Consider the following 16,679-nt stretch of genomic DNA (forward strand, 5'->3'; position numbering starts at 1 on the left):
GCAAACACTCATCGCTAGTTACTTGCAAACACTCATCGTTGTTGCTCTTTTGAAGTACTTTGTTATTTTCCAACATTTACATTATGAAGTTTCTATTTCGCATGTCACTTTGGTTCGAGTTTGCTTCATTCTGCCTAGGAAAGTTAGATCTAGTGATTGATTTTAATTTCTGAGTGCTTTCTTATCTGGAGTTGTTGATTCGAAGTTGTAACTATGTTTAGTCAAGTTTTCGTGCATGAGTTTCTTTTCTGTGCCGTGATTACCACCTTGTATGTCAGTCAGTAGAAGTAAAGTTGCAGATTTACCGTTTAATTTAAGTTTAAGCATTTTAATCGATGGATCTTGAGTTTGAGTTTATGAATCTGAAGTTTTAATTATGGTGTCTGTGTTCATATGATTTTTGTCAATACTTGGTGAGGAAGAAAACGTCAAAATCAACTTTATTGGACCACTTTTACTTTTAAGTTACTTTTGCTTTTGTTCCCTACTTTTCAGTTGTACTATCCAGACTTGTCAGAAAGCCCCCAGCCATCAGAATACCTTGTTGTCTAAATTTCCCCTTTTAGTAACTGTCCACTTTCCATATGTCTCTGATACACCTTGTCCCCTATTTTCACGAACACTCCCATATGTCTGTTATTTTCCCGCCTACTAGTCAGTAGAGTACCACCTTTATTTCCTGTCTAGGTAAAATCTCAACCCAAGCGTGGTAGCTAACCAAAACACCCAGGAAAGTCACCACAGTTATCAAAACGTGTCCATCCTTGTGGGATTCGACCCTTACCTCCATTATACTAGCCAGTAGAAGTGGGTTGAGGAAATTTGTTTGAAGCCAGGTCCCAGTTATCGTACCAACGACTCAGCTGGGTCGGGAATCTCTGAGGAAAATATCATGCATAAGGCAAGAGTATGATGAAACCCTGAGCGAGTATTGGGAGAAGTACATGAGCCTTCTGGAGTCATGCCCCAACCATCGCATGAAGGAGATAGAGGTGCACCACACCTTCTATGAAGGGATGAACAAGGAAACCAAGGATCTGGCGAATTCATCATCTGGACGCGATTTCACCCAGTTGAGAGTAAGTGAAGCCAAGAAGGTGTTACGCAAGCTGTTGAATGCGAAGAAGACGTACGACAACGCGAGAGATGGGTACAGCAGAGAAAGGGTAGCGAGTGCTTCGGCTACTGACCAGGAGGAACGGATGGACTTGAAGATGGAGGAATTAAAGAAGGAATTGTTGACTGCAATCAAACCGAACACTCCACCACCTTCTCCAACTGGAGGCCAAGAAGCCCCAGCACTACCATATGATCAGCCGGACAACTCGTTGGATGTGGAGCAAGCAAATGCCGCAGGATACTACAATTCCAATGGCAATTGGATTCCGGGAAAACAAAGGGATACACCGTGGAGGGACCACCAAAATTTCCGATGGGTAGATGGAAATCAGAATCAGAACCAAAATCAGGCTCCAAATCAACCCAACCCCAAACCGAACCAATATCCCAACCGCGGACCAACAAACCCTGACTACCAGTCTAACTGGGTAGGAAGGAACCAGCATCCTCAGAACCAAAACTCTCAAAACCAGAACCCAAACCCTACTTATGTGCCACCCCATCAGCGAAACTCTCAAAACCAAAACCAGAACCAAAACCAGAACCAGAACCAATTTAACCCAGGGCCTCAACATAACACCCACCACCAAAACCAAAGTCTGTACCAGCACAACCACGACCAGTATAACCCTCCTGCCCAGTATAACCAGTACCCACCGAACCAAAACCAACAAAATTTCTCAGGCTACCAATCAAACCCACCACCTCAGTATAATCAGCACCAGAGCTCAAACCAATTCCATCAGCCAAACAGGTCGAGGAGGTCTATGGAGGACATGATGGGGGAGATGCTTGCCTCGCAGCAAAGCATTCAAAATGACTTGCAGTCCAGTAATGAAACAATACAAGGAATGCAAAGTGCCCAGAAGGAGCATAGGGCAAACATGGATATGATGAACAGGCAGTTGGCCCAGCTCGCTAACTCGGTGGGTGAAATGAAAAGGAACTCAGGAAAACTCCCATCTACAGTCCATGTACCGGAAAAGGCAAATGTGAGCAAGATTACACTGCGGTCCGGAACAGCCTATGATGGACCTCAGCTCAAGAACCCTGTTGGGGAATCTAATAGAGAAAGGGTGCTGAGTGACACCATCTCAGCGGAAGAGCTCAAGAGGCCTCTGCCTCAGATGGAGGATCCGTTTTGTCTAAACAAGGAGCCTACCGTGGAAGGAAAGGAGGGAGAAACACAACCTGGAAATGAGCAGCCGAGAGGAGTGATGCCTACATCGGAACCTCCAACCCAGGAGAAGCCAAAGGGAATTCCACAAGGACTGACTGGAGAGGCTAAGGGAGAAAAACCGTTTCCATATCGGTTTGTGACGAAGAGGAAGAAAGAAAACCCTGTAGATTTCATGTCGATCTTTGGGAAGCTGGATGTCACCATACCATTCCTCCAAGCCGTGAGACTGCCCCCTCTGGGGAAGTTTATAAAGGAATTCATAGCCGGGAAGGCCCAGGAGGATGGAAAGATCATGGTGGAGGGAATAGCATCAGCCATTGTACAGGAGAAGCTACCACCCAAGAGAGCCGACCCAGGTATGTTTACCCTACCCATAACAATTGGAGATGTGAAAATCGAGCATGCAATGTTTGATCTAGGAGCATCTATCAATGTTATGCCGTTATCCATTTATAATCGGTTAAAGGGGGTAAAATTGTCGAATACTAGGGTGTTGATCCAACTGGCTGATAGGTCATGTATCAATCCTGAGGGTATGTTAGAAAATGTATTGGTCAGGATACAGAACTTTACTTATCCCGCTGATTTTTATGTCATTAAAATGAGTGAACCAGAAGCTAGGGAGTCTAGCGGGATATTGTTAGGAATACCATTTTTAAGAACGGCTAAAACAATTGTGGATATGGCCGAGGAGACAATATGCATTGACTTTAATGGTAAGAAATTTGTCTTTGACATCAATGAAGCCATGAAAAAACCAATAGATTCTGAAAATCTATGTTATGTTGATGTAATTGACCCCTTAGTCTAAGAATTTCTTGAGACCGAATTATTGCAGGAAAAGCTCCAAGCCTTGGATGTGTATGCCCAGGTTGATGTGGAAGCAGCTGCATGGTGTGATCTGATCAGTAGCCGGGGGTTAACTGACGAAGGGATCGAAGAAGCAATTACGGAATTCTGTCAGAAGTCAGAACTAACAGGATCCGTAGGGGCCGTGGTACCGGCCAGTATGGAGGAAAAATCAGATGTTGAACAAGAACAAGAGGAGGATTCAAAGAAGAACCCTTTACCTACAGACACACTACCCCCGCAAGTGGAGTTGAAAAGGTTGCCCGCAAACCTTAAGTATGCCTACCTAGGGGAGGAAGACTCATTCCCTGTAATCATCAACAGCAGGTTGACTGAAGAGCAAGAGGCAAGACTACTAACTGTGCTGAGCAAAAACAAGAAGGCTATTGGATGGAGCCTTACGGACCTGGTAGGTAGGTATAAGCCCGGACGTCTGCATGCACCACATTAGGCTAGAGGATGGAGCCAAGGCGCATAGAGATTCTCAAAGAAAGGTGAACCCAAACATGCGAGAAGAGATACTGAAGGAAATCTTGAAGTTGCTCTCACTGGGCATTATATACTCGGTGTCAGACAGTGAATGGGTTAGCCCAATCCATATGGTCCCCAAGAAGTCAGGGGTCCAGGTGATTAAGAATGAGAGAAATGAGCTAGTGCCCACCAGACTAGTTACCGGGTGGCGAATGTGCATAGATTACCGGAAGCTGAACAATGCAACCAGGAAGGACCATTTTCCCCTGCCATTCATCGATCAAATGCTGGAGCGACTGGCTGGGAGGAAGTACTTCTGCTTTTTGGATGGGTACAGTGGTTACTTTCAAATCTATGTGGACCCGGAGGACCAGGATAAGACCACGTTCACTTGCCCGTTTGGAACCTATGCGTATAGGCGTATGCCATTTGGTCTATGCAACGCCCCCGGTACTTTCCAGCGGTGCATGATGAGCATATTCTCGGATTTGATTGAAGATTGTATAGAGATCTTTATGGATGATTTTACTGTCTATGGAGACTCTTTCGACTCGTGCTTGCAACATTTGGATGTGGTGCTAGAAAGGTGTCAAGCAAAGAGTCTGGTTTTAAATTTTGAGAAATGCCACTTCATGGTTACAGAAGGAATTGTTTTAGGACACGTGGTGTCAGAAAAGGGGATCCAGGTGGATCAAGCTAAAGTGGATGTCATATCCAAACTACCTTTCCCTACTGATCAGAAAGGAATAAGAGGTTTCCTTGGCCATGCTGGATTTTATCGAAGATTTATCAAGGATTTCGCCAAGATTGCCCAACCTCTTACCAGGCTTCTCTAGAACGAGGTGGAGTTCGTCTTCGATGAGCATTGCAAGGCTGCTTTCAACCTCCTTAAGGAAAAATTGATTTCTGCACCGATCATTCAGGCTCATGACTGGGATCACCCCTTCGAGGTGATGTGCGATGCTAGTGACTATGCAGTGGGGGCCGTACTGGGTCAGAAGATCGATGGGAAAAGGTACGTGATATTCTATGCATCAAAAACTTTGAATCAAGCCCAACGGAATTATGACACCACCGAGAAGGAGATGTTGTCGGTTGTCTATTCATTCGAGAAGTTCAGGCAGTACCTACTGGGATCCAGAGTCATCGTCTATACTGATCATGTGGCGATCAAGTATCTCATCGCGAAGAAGGAGTCAAAGCCCCGACTGATCAGATGGGTGCTACTTTTACAAGAATTCGATTGGGAGGTAGAAGACAAAAAGGGAGTTGAGAACAAGGTAGCGGACCACTTGAGCAGAATAATACAAGAAGGGAACAGTGAAGATGTAAGAGATCGATTCCCGGAAGAGCATTTATGTGAAGTGATTTTCTCCACAAGAAAGATCGATTGGGAAGAAGTGATGAGACTTACTGGTCAGGACGCAACAACCAAGGGCAAGGAGAAGGTAGGACAGGAACCCTGGTATGCGGACTTGGCAAACTACTTAGTAACAAGAGAACTGCCAATGGTGTCAAACGTGACAAAGGCTCAGAGGATGAAGATCAAGAGCGAAACAAAGTATTATTTCTGGGACGACCCATACTTGTGGAAGGAAGGAGCAGACCAGGTCATTAGAAGATGTGTTCCTGACTGGGAGCAACGGGATGTACTGACGCACTGCCACTCCTTGGCATGTGGAGGACATTTCGGGCCAAGGAAGACTGCCAGAAAGGTGTTAGATAGCGGATTCTACTGGCCAACCCTGAATAGAGATGCATACGAGTTCTGCAAAGGCTGTGACCGTTGCCAACTGACCGGTGGGATCTCCGCGAGGGATGAAATGCCGCAAGTTCCAGTAATAGTTTGTGAGGTGTTCGACATCTGGGGTATGGACTTCATGGGTCCTTTTCCCTCATCTTATTGGAACTCCTACATCCTGGTGGCAGTTGACTACGTATCAAAATGGATAGAAGCCAAGGCCACAAGCACTTGTGAATCTAAGGAAGTCACCAAGTTCCTCAAGATTCATATATTCAGCCGATTTGGGATACCGAGGGCAATCATCTCCGATCAAGGGACTCACTTCTGCAACCGAACGGTCGAAGCGTTGATGAAGAAGTACGGAGTTCATCACCGCCTATCCAGTCCTTACCATCCTCAAGCCAACGGGCAAGCAGAGATCTCAAACAGGGAAATAAAGAGCATTTTAGAGAAGACAGTCAACCCCTCCAGAAAAGATTGGAGCACAAGGTTGGAAGATGCTCTGTGGGCATATCGGACAGCCTACAAAACTCCTATAGGGATGTCCCTTATCGCATCGTCTTTGGGAAGATGTGTCACTTGCCAGTGGGAATTGAACACCGAGCATACTGGGCAGTACAACAGGTTAATGTGGATGCTAAGGCCTATGAAGAGGAAAGGAAGCTACAACTTCAAGAGCTGGAAGAACTCAGATTGGAGTCGTTCGACTCAGCCATGTGGTACAAGGAGAAAACAAAGATGTGACACGACAAAAATCTGAGAACCAAGGATCTTCAAGTTGGTCAGAAAGTACTACTCTTCCGGTCAAGATTGAAGCTAATGCCTGGGAAGCTCAAGTCCAAATGGGCAGGACCTTACATTATCACTGCGCTACGTGCTAATGGAGCGGTCGAGATTTCAGGGAGTATCCCTAACTCTGAACCTTTTGTCGTTAATGGACGTAGATTGAAAATATATAGGGAAAATGAAGAGGTGTGTGTAGTGGAAGAAATTCCACTGCACTTTAAGAGGGTCTAAATGACCAGTAGGAAAGGGATTTGAAGTTCCACCTGGTCAACGTCATATGTATCGTACTTACTGACCGAGTAAAACTTCAAATACCCTTAGTAATGATGTAAATATTGTAAATATTTGGTAATTTAATTTAAGTCAAGAAAGAAAAACAACAAAAAGATTTTTTTTCGGATCATAAATATTAATTCGGAGTTCGTACTGACCACGAGAATACCACTTGGGTGAAACTCTGAATTATATTAAAGAGCCATTTATTTTCTTTATTTCTATTTCTAGCTAATTAAGAAAAGGGAGATGAGTAAAGTTTGAATTTTGGGGTGTTGCAGCTTTGCAGGCGAGTGCAGAGGCTGGGAGGCGCGTGAAGCAAGGACGTGACAAGCAACGTCCAATCAACTGCCAGCACTCGCAACCGCCTTCCACACGAAGCGTCTCAACCGAGCGACCGCCTACAACCGGTCAAAACCCTCAACTACCCACCCATCTATAAAACACCCCACCGCCTACTACCCTTCACTTTACAAACCCTTACCTACATTCTCTTACCCACAACCACCACCCCACTCCGAAAACCACCACCCACTACAGAAACCACCGTACACCACCACCGGTACAGTCATGGCAAAGAGAAAGGCAACCAACAACCCGGCATCTACCACCGGCGAAGCCTCGTCAGAACTCCAGCCAGCAGCCGAGTCGCGGCCGCCAAGCCCACAACGATCACAACCACCGCCGACGACACAAATTCCGGCGATGGTTCCTTTAGACGCACTGGCGGCGTTTCTAAGGCAACAAGACCCCAACAGAGACTGGGCAACAACCCTAGCCAGATTTAGCCTAACCAGAGGAATGCCGCCTACATCAAACCCTACCCCAACTGCAACCACAGAAAACCCACCCACCACCACCCCAAAAACCTCAATTTCGACGTCAGAAAATATTTCCTCAACAATTGCTGCACAATCAGAACCCTCCCACCCTTTTCCTATACACCAACAAACAGAGCCGCTGGACATCAGCCCTCTTTCCGCCTATCAAGATCCCAACTGGGGAGAAACAGAAGATAAGGAAAGCGGAGGGAGAGCAAGCGAGAGCGAGAAAGGTGAAGCAGAGGAGATTAGGGCCACCGAAACAAATATCGATGAAGCGGAGAAGGAGGAGATAGATCTGAACGAGACGGCCAGGAAGCAAGGGTTAATGACGGATGATGAATTCCAAGCGGTTTTGGGCAAAGGGGATCGAATCGTGATAAACCCTGAAGGGGTGGCTGAGGTACTGGACCTCGCATCCCAGGCAGTAGGGAAGGGGGAAGCAACAAAGGAAGCAGAACAGTCGGAAGGGGTAGTCCACCAATCAGTGGAGGAGAGGACAAACAAACAACCGGAAAAGGCAGAACAACCTGAGGAGGAGGGGCAAGAGCCAGACACACATCAAGAGGAAGCCTCAGTGGTAACTAAACCCAAGCCAGTAAATAGGAGGCTAGTGTTGAAAAACGACCCCAAGGAAGAAAGGCAGAAACCCCAAAGAGTGTCACAGAGATGTTTGGGAAAGTGGACGTCCAACAAGACAGGAGCAAACACCGCAGCAGATGCAGTGGAGGTTTCGAGTGATGACGAGAAGACTACTCCTACAAAACCTGGGGAGGATCCCTCGAATGCTAGCCAGGAGGACACCCAAATGGCAACAGGGACAGTATCAGCAACGCCGACTGACCAGGAGGAGAATACTGACAAGGTGGCTGAGGGTCTGGACCTTGCATCAGAGTCAGTAGGTCGGGAGGAGGCAGCACGAAGTGATACTAGTGCCCGCATGGTGGCCGAGCCTACCGCCCAGGAGGACACTTCAACACAAGCCGACGAGGAAGCAGAGGCAATGGATATCGAAAAAACCAAGTACATTCAAGAAAGGAAGAGGAAGGGGAAAGCCCCTGTCAAGAAGAAACAAGTCATGAAGAAACAGCGCACTGCCTGGAGGAGGCTATAGGTCCGGACTGGAGAAGCCGTGACAGGGGGGTACCGAGGCGACATATAGAATTTGAGCCCCAGGAAGCCTGGGAGGAGCTAACCCACCCCAATGCTGGCCAGTTCACCTCCACAAAATCCAGATCCACCCACTTCAACAATTCCATGCTGCGATTGGTGCAGCTCTACTTAGGCTATAACCTACTGGGGCAGAGCAACTCCGCTGCAAGAACGTCCATGACCGAATTGTACCTGGTATGGTGCGCTAAGCATGGAAGGAAACTGCACCTAGGGTTTTGGACAGCCTACCAATGCCACCTGATAGCCACCTACCCAGCCAGAAACTTGTCGCTCTGCCACATACTAGGAGCCTTCGTGCGCAACAACATCATCATAACAGAGGCAGAGGACCTGTCTCCAATGTACATGGTCGACGCTCCTGGCCTATTTGATATACCCTTCTTCGTCCGCACCAACTTGGTAAACTACAGAGAAGGTGTACCCCAGTTTTACCCAATGGGAGAAGCCCCTGGAGGAAGGGCACAACAAGGCCAGGAGGTGCAAGCTGTCCAGATCGACCAAGTGCAGAGGCTGAGACAAGAAAATCTGGAGCGGGCAGTGACTGAGCTGGCTGAGGAGGATAGACAATCGCGGGCTGAGATGGCGAAACTGACAGCCCTAATGGAGAGCGTCCTAAGGGAGTTGGCAAGAGGGAAAGCAAGCAGTGGAGCTGGAACAAGCGGACATGGAGGACAGGAAGAAGAACCCACCGGACCTGAGGAAGAAGACGGCGATGGACAACAGGAGGATGATGACAACCAACCCGGACCTACTGAAGATGAACCAATGGACCCACCTGCACAGAACCCTGCCCCAAGAAGGAGCAGGAGGAACATCTGACCGAACCACCCCTAACTGACCAGTTAGTTTTCTTTTTAATTTTTAAGTTTTTTCTTTTGTTTATGTTTTCGTACTTTTATTAAATAGGTAGATTTATGTGTATGCAAACCCCATTCATAACACTTAGCCTATTTAATAGTCTAAGTGTGAGAAGTAAAGGGTTTGCTACTTTGGTGCATATGTTTATTATGTTTTTCTTTGTGTTTTTTCGTGAGCATGTTACCTCACACTTAGCCTACGCAGTAGGCTAAGTGTGAGGAGTTTATATGTTTATATTTCATGTTTGTCAATATTTTGCTCTGCTTTGTTATAAATCTAGGAATATGTCTAAAACTCTCCCACTTAGCCTATTGCATAGCCTAAGTGTGAGAAGTTTTTAGATGTAATATGTGTTTGTTATAAGTGTGCGTCTGTCATACTAGTCATTCTCAATTTTCACTTCACAGCCCGTATCTGGGGCAAACACTTGTGAAGTGAGAGGGGGGAGCAAATGGCCAGTATGACATGTATATATGTGTTATTTGAGTCAGTGCATGTTAGTTTTTTTTTAGGTTTGTTTAGGTCTAGGAATTATGTGTTATGTTTTATGAATGGGCTTAAAACTCAACTGCCTCGAACTGACGGTGAGGGGAATTGAGGGAGATAGGGAATGCCGGAAAACAGAAACCACCCCCTCCAGTAACCCCTAGTCAGTATAGATGATGCAAGTATGAAGGAAAAACCCATCCCTTAGGTCAGACACGAAAGCCCTCTTAAAAGGTGAGTTAGAAACCCCAAAGTGGAACTACTTTCCACTAAATACTGAAAAAAAAAGAAGAGAGGCTACCACATGATGTCTAGGGCAAGGTGACCGCGTGTAGCAAACCCTAAAGGCAGTAGGAAACCCCCTTGAACCCCCTTGAAAAAAAAAAGAGAAAAAAGAAAAAAAAAAAACTACCCTTAGAACCCCATTTTCTAGCCTAACTTATACCCCGAAATAACCCATCAGCCACTGGAACTGTGTGCGTCCAAGGCATGAGGCAAGGAAGCAACTGCCCAGGAGCACATACAAAAGGGACCAACTGAAGAAAAGAAAAGCAAAGAAAGAAGGAGAAAATCGATCTGAGATTTCCAGATCCCAAAAAAAATAGAAGAAGGAATAAGGGTGGCAAAGCCACAGAAAAGGAAATTGAAGAAAATGGTTGCAGAAACTTGACCACAAAAAAGAGAAAGGAGAAGAAGGAATAAGGGTGGCGAAGCCACAAAGAAGCTACTAACCAGTTGGAAGCCAATGTCAGAAATTGTCCAGCCGAAGAAGAAGCCCTAGCCAGAAGCCCGAATGCACATAGTTCTCCCTCATCAAATAAGTAGTTATTGTTGAACCTTAGAGCCTTAGGGAAAACTACCCCAAACATTACAAGCCACTAGCCCTATTACAAACCTTAAAGACCTTCGGGAGCTGCATGTGAGATCTGAGTCCGAAACATCTGTGGTTAAGCATTGAGAGAAAACAGTCCTAACATCCCCTGTGAGGAATGAGTGACTGAGTGAACCCAGTGTTTGGCCTAGGATTGGGTGATCCTGATAAGCAGATATACTGACTGGGGAAGAAAAGGGGGGCGGCGGAAGTTCAAGGCTGCCTAAGGCCGGATTGCACCTGATCTCGAGGGGAAGGGTGGTTGAAAATATAGCCTGTTCTATGTGTTTAAGTTAACTATATGTGTTATGTGTTTGCGTCGTTATTTTGTTTTCTTTTCTTTTGCGTCAGAGTCTTGAGTCTAGCTAGGTAGAGTCGGTCAGGGGAGTAACCAGGCTCGAATTCGACTTATTTCTTTTTGTTTGTCTTCACGCTTGAGGACAAGCATGTGGTAAGTGTGAGCAGTTTGATAAGTCGTATTCTAAGCCTTGGTTACTGGTCAGTATGTCGTGAAATGCACGTATTATCTGCAAAACAGTTGCTCAAGTGTGCAGGATTGAAGAATCCAAGTCAGTAGGAGACGATTCAGGTGACGCAAGTGAAAAGGGCGCCAGAAGGGTGTGATACTGACCAGGATGCATGCCAGATAAAAGGCTCGAGATGGAGAATGAGGATAGCTGGGATGATCACTGACGAGGGCAAAAAGGTCAAAATGCGGGAGAAGTCTACCCTAAAAACAAGGGCAAGCCTCCCTATAAAAGAAGCCACTTGGAGAGAGAGAAGGAGGGGAGTTCGCAGTTCGACAATCACACTTAGTAGAATTCTCTCTAGAAGATCGATCCTTCAGCATTATCCTACCTCTCGTTCCTCGCCACAGCCATGGTCACTTGACGTCCAAGAGTCTGCCGGAGAAGTCATCAGTCCGCCGTTCCAGCCAGTTATCGAAGCAGTGTAGTAGTATCATCGCCCGGAGTGGCAAAAACAATCTTAATCGCTTTCTTAGTTTAAAGTTTACTTGTTTTCATCGTTAGTTACTTGCAAACACTCATCGTTGTTGCTCTTTTGAAGTACTTTGTTATTTTACAACATTTACATTATGAAGTTTCTATTTCGCATGTCACTTTGGTTCGAGTTTGCTTCGAGTTTGCTTCATTTTGCCTAGGAAATTTAGATCTAGTGATTGATTTTAATTTCTGAGTGCTTTCTTATCTGGAGTTGTTGATTCGAAGTTGTAACTATGTTTAGTCAAGTTTTCGTACATGAGTTTCTTTTCTGCGCCGTGATTACCACCTTGCATGTCAGTCAGTAGAAGTAAAGTTGCAGTTTTACCGTTTAATTTAAGTTTAAGCATTTTAATCGATGGATCTTGAGTTTGAATTTATGAATCTGAAGTTTTAGTTATGGTGTCTGTGTTCATATGATTTTTTTCAATACTTGGTGAGGAAGAAAACGTCAAAATCAACTTTATTGGACCACTTTTACTTTTAAGTTACTTTTGCTTTTGTTCCCTACTTTTCAGATGTACTATCCAGACCTGTCAGAAAGCCCCCAGCCATCAGAATACCTTGTTGTCTAAATTTCCCCTTTTAGTAACTATCCACTTTCCATATGTCTCTGATACACCTTGTCCCCTATTTTCACGAACACTCCCACATGTCTGTTATTTTCCCGCCTACTAGTCAGTAGAGTACCACCTTTATTTCCTGTCTTGGTAAAATCTCAACCCAAGCGTGGTAGCTAACCAAAACACCCAGGAAAGTCACCACAGTTATCAAAACGTGTCCATCCTCGTGGGATTCGACCCTTACCTCCATTATACTAGCCAGTAGAAGTGGATTGAGGAAATTTGTTTAAAGCCAGGTCCCGGTTATCGTACCAACGACTCAGCTGAGTCGGGAATCTCTTCCTGATCAGTTGGATACACTCCAATTACATACGAAAACCAAAGGGAAAGAAACCTGAACAGTTATCAGCCACCTAAGGGTATGGTGAGAGCTTGGGCAAGTATTGGGACAGATGTCAGAGCCTTCTGGATACCTGTCCGAATCACAACCTGAAGGAAGTGGAGATATACTCCAAATTTTATGATTGGATGGACGCAAGGAGCAAGGACTTAGTGAACTCATCAAGTGGAGGAAGCTTCTACAAACTGAGACAAAGTCAGGCTAAGATTGTCCTAGAAAGGCTAATGACCGCAAGGCGGGAGTACGAGGGCGCAGAGGAGACCTCATTGCTAGAGAAGGAGAAGAGTACTCCCATAAACGACAAGGACAATCCACTGGAGAGCCGAATTGACAAGCTAGAAGAAGCCCTCCGATCAGTGATCCAGACTAGCCAACGATCAACCTTTCCTAGTCAAGCCCACTTCCAAGCTGAACAGGTGAACCACCACCAGAGTACAGAGGAGTTCTGGAACCCAAATGAGAGCTGGAGCCCTAAAAGCCAAGCAGGGGTGTATCAACAGGAGTACTCCTACGGGGGAGAATGGAGCAGGGAAGAGGAACATCTGAGTTTCCAAGTCTATACAGAACCTTACTCAATCTCTACCCAAACACCCGCCTGGCCGATGAATCCTACCCACCTACATACCAACCTGACTACTCCAGCCACTAGCCTTCATATTCAAGTCATCTTCATCCAACCTGTCCCTCTGGAACAGGGGAATACTGTCACACATGGTTAGATGAAGGATGGCAAGCTCAACGCACTCAATTTACCCAGATCAACCTCATCCACAACCTCAACCTCGGCAGAGTTTTAAACCAATGTTTGAAGAGAATCACAATGCAAACTCTGTAACAGGGGAGACTGAGGGGATGACTGCATTCCAACCGAATGTGTCGAGTTACACGAAATCGGAAGCTGAAACAATTATGGAGATGCAGCACACCTATGAGGAGCAACAGTCCCACATGGACATCATGATCAGACAAGTCGCTCTGTTAGCCGAGATGATCAAAGAAGTGAAAGAAAACAGTACCAGGTCTGAGGGGAATGGAAGTGAAGTGCAGAGGTGGATGAAGGAGTGAAGAGAGCTGAGGAGAGAGAACCAGCTGAAACGGAGGAAGAGTAAGAGGCACTATCCGAAGAAGATGGAACTGAGGAGATAAAAGCAGAAGAGGAGAAGTCGATGATCACACCTCTCGAAGATGAAGTATCAAAGGAAATAGAGGAGGCATGCGATGAGTCTCATGAGAACGAAGAGACCATCGAGTGTGGTGAGACCATCGACAGCACTCCATTCTATCTCCAACCGGATATAGTGCATGAGCCAGAAGAAAAGGTGGAAGAATTCACATCTTTGGTGAAGGAAGAAAGTACATCGGCAGAAGAACCGACTCCAGTGATAGACCAATTCGAGGGGTGTAGCTATGAGAGGGAAGAAGAGCCAGAGTGGAGAGAGGAGAGATCAAGGAGAAAAGCTGCAAGAGCTATATACTACACCCAGCTACAGCCATGGCCGGAACTAGAAAGAACAGCCAAGCCTCCTCACTCTGGGGTACGTCCCCGATAGAATAAAAAGGTTCTAGGGACGTACCGACATCATTGGAAAAGACGAAGTGTCAAGCTGAAGGCATTTATTTCCCCAGAAAACCAGTGGATAAGGGAGAAAAGAGTTGAGTCGGTATTCTCTGAGTCTGCCACTTTGAGAAGTGGTCTACTGATACCAAGCTGATCAAGTTGCAAGGGACGTTGAACGACGATCCGGTCAACCGCAAAAGAGGCACTTGGGTCAGAGACTACTAAATGGGGTCTACTTTTTTCTAACTCATTGCACTCACATTCTATTATAAAACTAATATATAAATATAAGATCCATATTCCACTAACTTTTTCACTCATTTTTCTTCATATTTCTTTAAACTCGTGCCGAGTCTAATGTGTATAACATTTCGCGGACTGCGGGAGTAATATACCTGCTGATGCAATTTTACTTTGGTTTGAACTTCCACTATTAATTTAAGCTGCGGAATTTATAGTATTATTTCCTAGGTTAATTGTGCCAAGTTCGCATATTTTTTATCAAAATTTACAATTACAATATGATAATTAAAATTCACAATGTATGAGTTTTATATTGTTGCGTGACGACCGTTTCGGTCGATTTGGACTTTTGTGTATTGTAAAAGGTTGGATTATAAAAAACGATAATTCCTCCGTCCCACAAAGTTTATCTCATTTTATCATTTTCATCTATTACTAAAGTTTGTTTCAATTAAAATCTTTCTAAAAATAGATATTAAATATACCTCAATCTCTTCAATGTGAGACTATTATCCATTACACACTTCCATTTAATATAAAATTAAATAATTTATTAAAACTCGTGTTAGATTAAATTGGGACAAATTTTGTGGAACGGAGGAAGTAATAACTATACAGTTGCTGCAATTAACCCTCTTACTATCTTGCATGAATGCGCATAGAGTAAAATAGGTGTCAATGTTCGGTGAGTTTTCAAGCTGGATGAAGCTGCAACGAACACATGTTGCTTATGCTATTTTATTTGTCATAACGGCTTAGCATTTATAATTTATTATGTTACATTTATAAATTTTAATGAAAAATTATAATGAAAAATAATTGAATTAATAATGAAAAATTAATATAGGACTTATCAAAATAAAAGAAAACTAAGACATGCTAAAATAAAAAAAGAATATTAAGACTAAAAGTATTGGAACCATTAAATTTAAGTAGATCAATATAAAGTTTCTTTTACACGGTATTCCCGTCCCATTCAAAAAGTTCATAATCTTGAGATGAGCATCTTTAGTGGCACGAGATTTTAGGTTGAGTAGTTAGTTGGATGATAAAATAGAATTAAAAAAGTGACTGAATATTTTAACGAGGAGAGATGAGAGAAGAGAGAAGAATTTGTTTCTAAATATGAAAAATGGATATTTAAAGTGGGACAAACTAAAAATAAAATATTGATATCTTGAATGGACGGAGTGAGTATATACAGTTTGTGTGTTCCTTGAAGGGCTAAAGAGTAATTGTAATCCATTTTCCACGAAGAATCTAATGAATAATTGAGTACACATACATCCAATTTCCCTAGAGGTGCTATCCGTTCACGATTATAAGGTCAAGTTTGACCGATCACGGTTTTAAGAAATGTAATATTTCCTCCATCTCACTTAGGAGTCTCATTTGATTTCGACACGAGATTTAAGAAATGTAAAGGAAAATTGCGAAAAAAGATAGTGGAATGTGAGTCTACTTTTATATACTCCCTCCATCCCACGTTACTTGAAGCGTTTCTCTTCGGCACGGGATTTAAGAAAGTTGTGTTTAATGAGTTAAATAAAATAGATGAGATAATAGAGTAAGAGAAAGAGAAAGAAGAGAGAGTAAAGTAAAAGAAAGAATAAAGTAGGTGAGATTAAATGTTTTATTTTTAGTCAAAAAGAGAAATTGACTCAAGTAACTTGAGAGAATCTAAAGAGGATAACTTGAGAGAATCTAAAGAGGAATACGACTCAAGTAACTTGAAATGGAGGGCGTATTAGTTTTATAATAAAGTGTGAGTAGAAAAAAAATAGTGAAATATGGAGCTTAGTATCATTTATGGAATATTCTAACCGTGACTCCTAAAGTTAGACATCCAAAAAGAGTAAATCAGGACTCCTTAAGTGGGACGGAGGGAGTAGAAATTAAATGAAAAAAAAAATAGTGAAAGAAGATGGATCCTACTTTTCTATACTCCATCCGTCCATAAATATTGACCCACTTTGATGGGTCACAAATTTATGAAATGTATTGAAAGTATTGAAAAAGTTATGGGAATGTGGTTTATACTTTTATATACTCATATTAGTTTTAAAATAAAATTTGAGTAAGATTGAATTAGTATATATAATATGAGGTTTACTAAAAAAATGGTAAAAAATAAAAGGTGATAAATTTTATGGGACATACGAAAATGGAAAAATGTAACAAACTTTCTAGGACAAAGGAGTATGAATTTTACACTAATAAAATGTGAATAAGATAAAATTAAAGAATTATAGATCTATTATCAAAAATAAGCAAATGAGACTA

The sequence above is a fragment of the Salvia hispanica genome, chromosome 4 (genome assembly GCF_029641045.1).
Source record: "Salvia hispanica isolate PSC_SH4W2 chromosome 4, Shi_PSC_v1, whole genome shotgun sequence".
Classification (NCBI taxonomy): Eukaryota; Viridiplantae; Streptophyta; class Magnoliopsida; order Lamiales; family Lamiaceae; genus Salvia; species Salvia hispanica.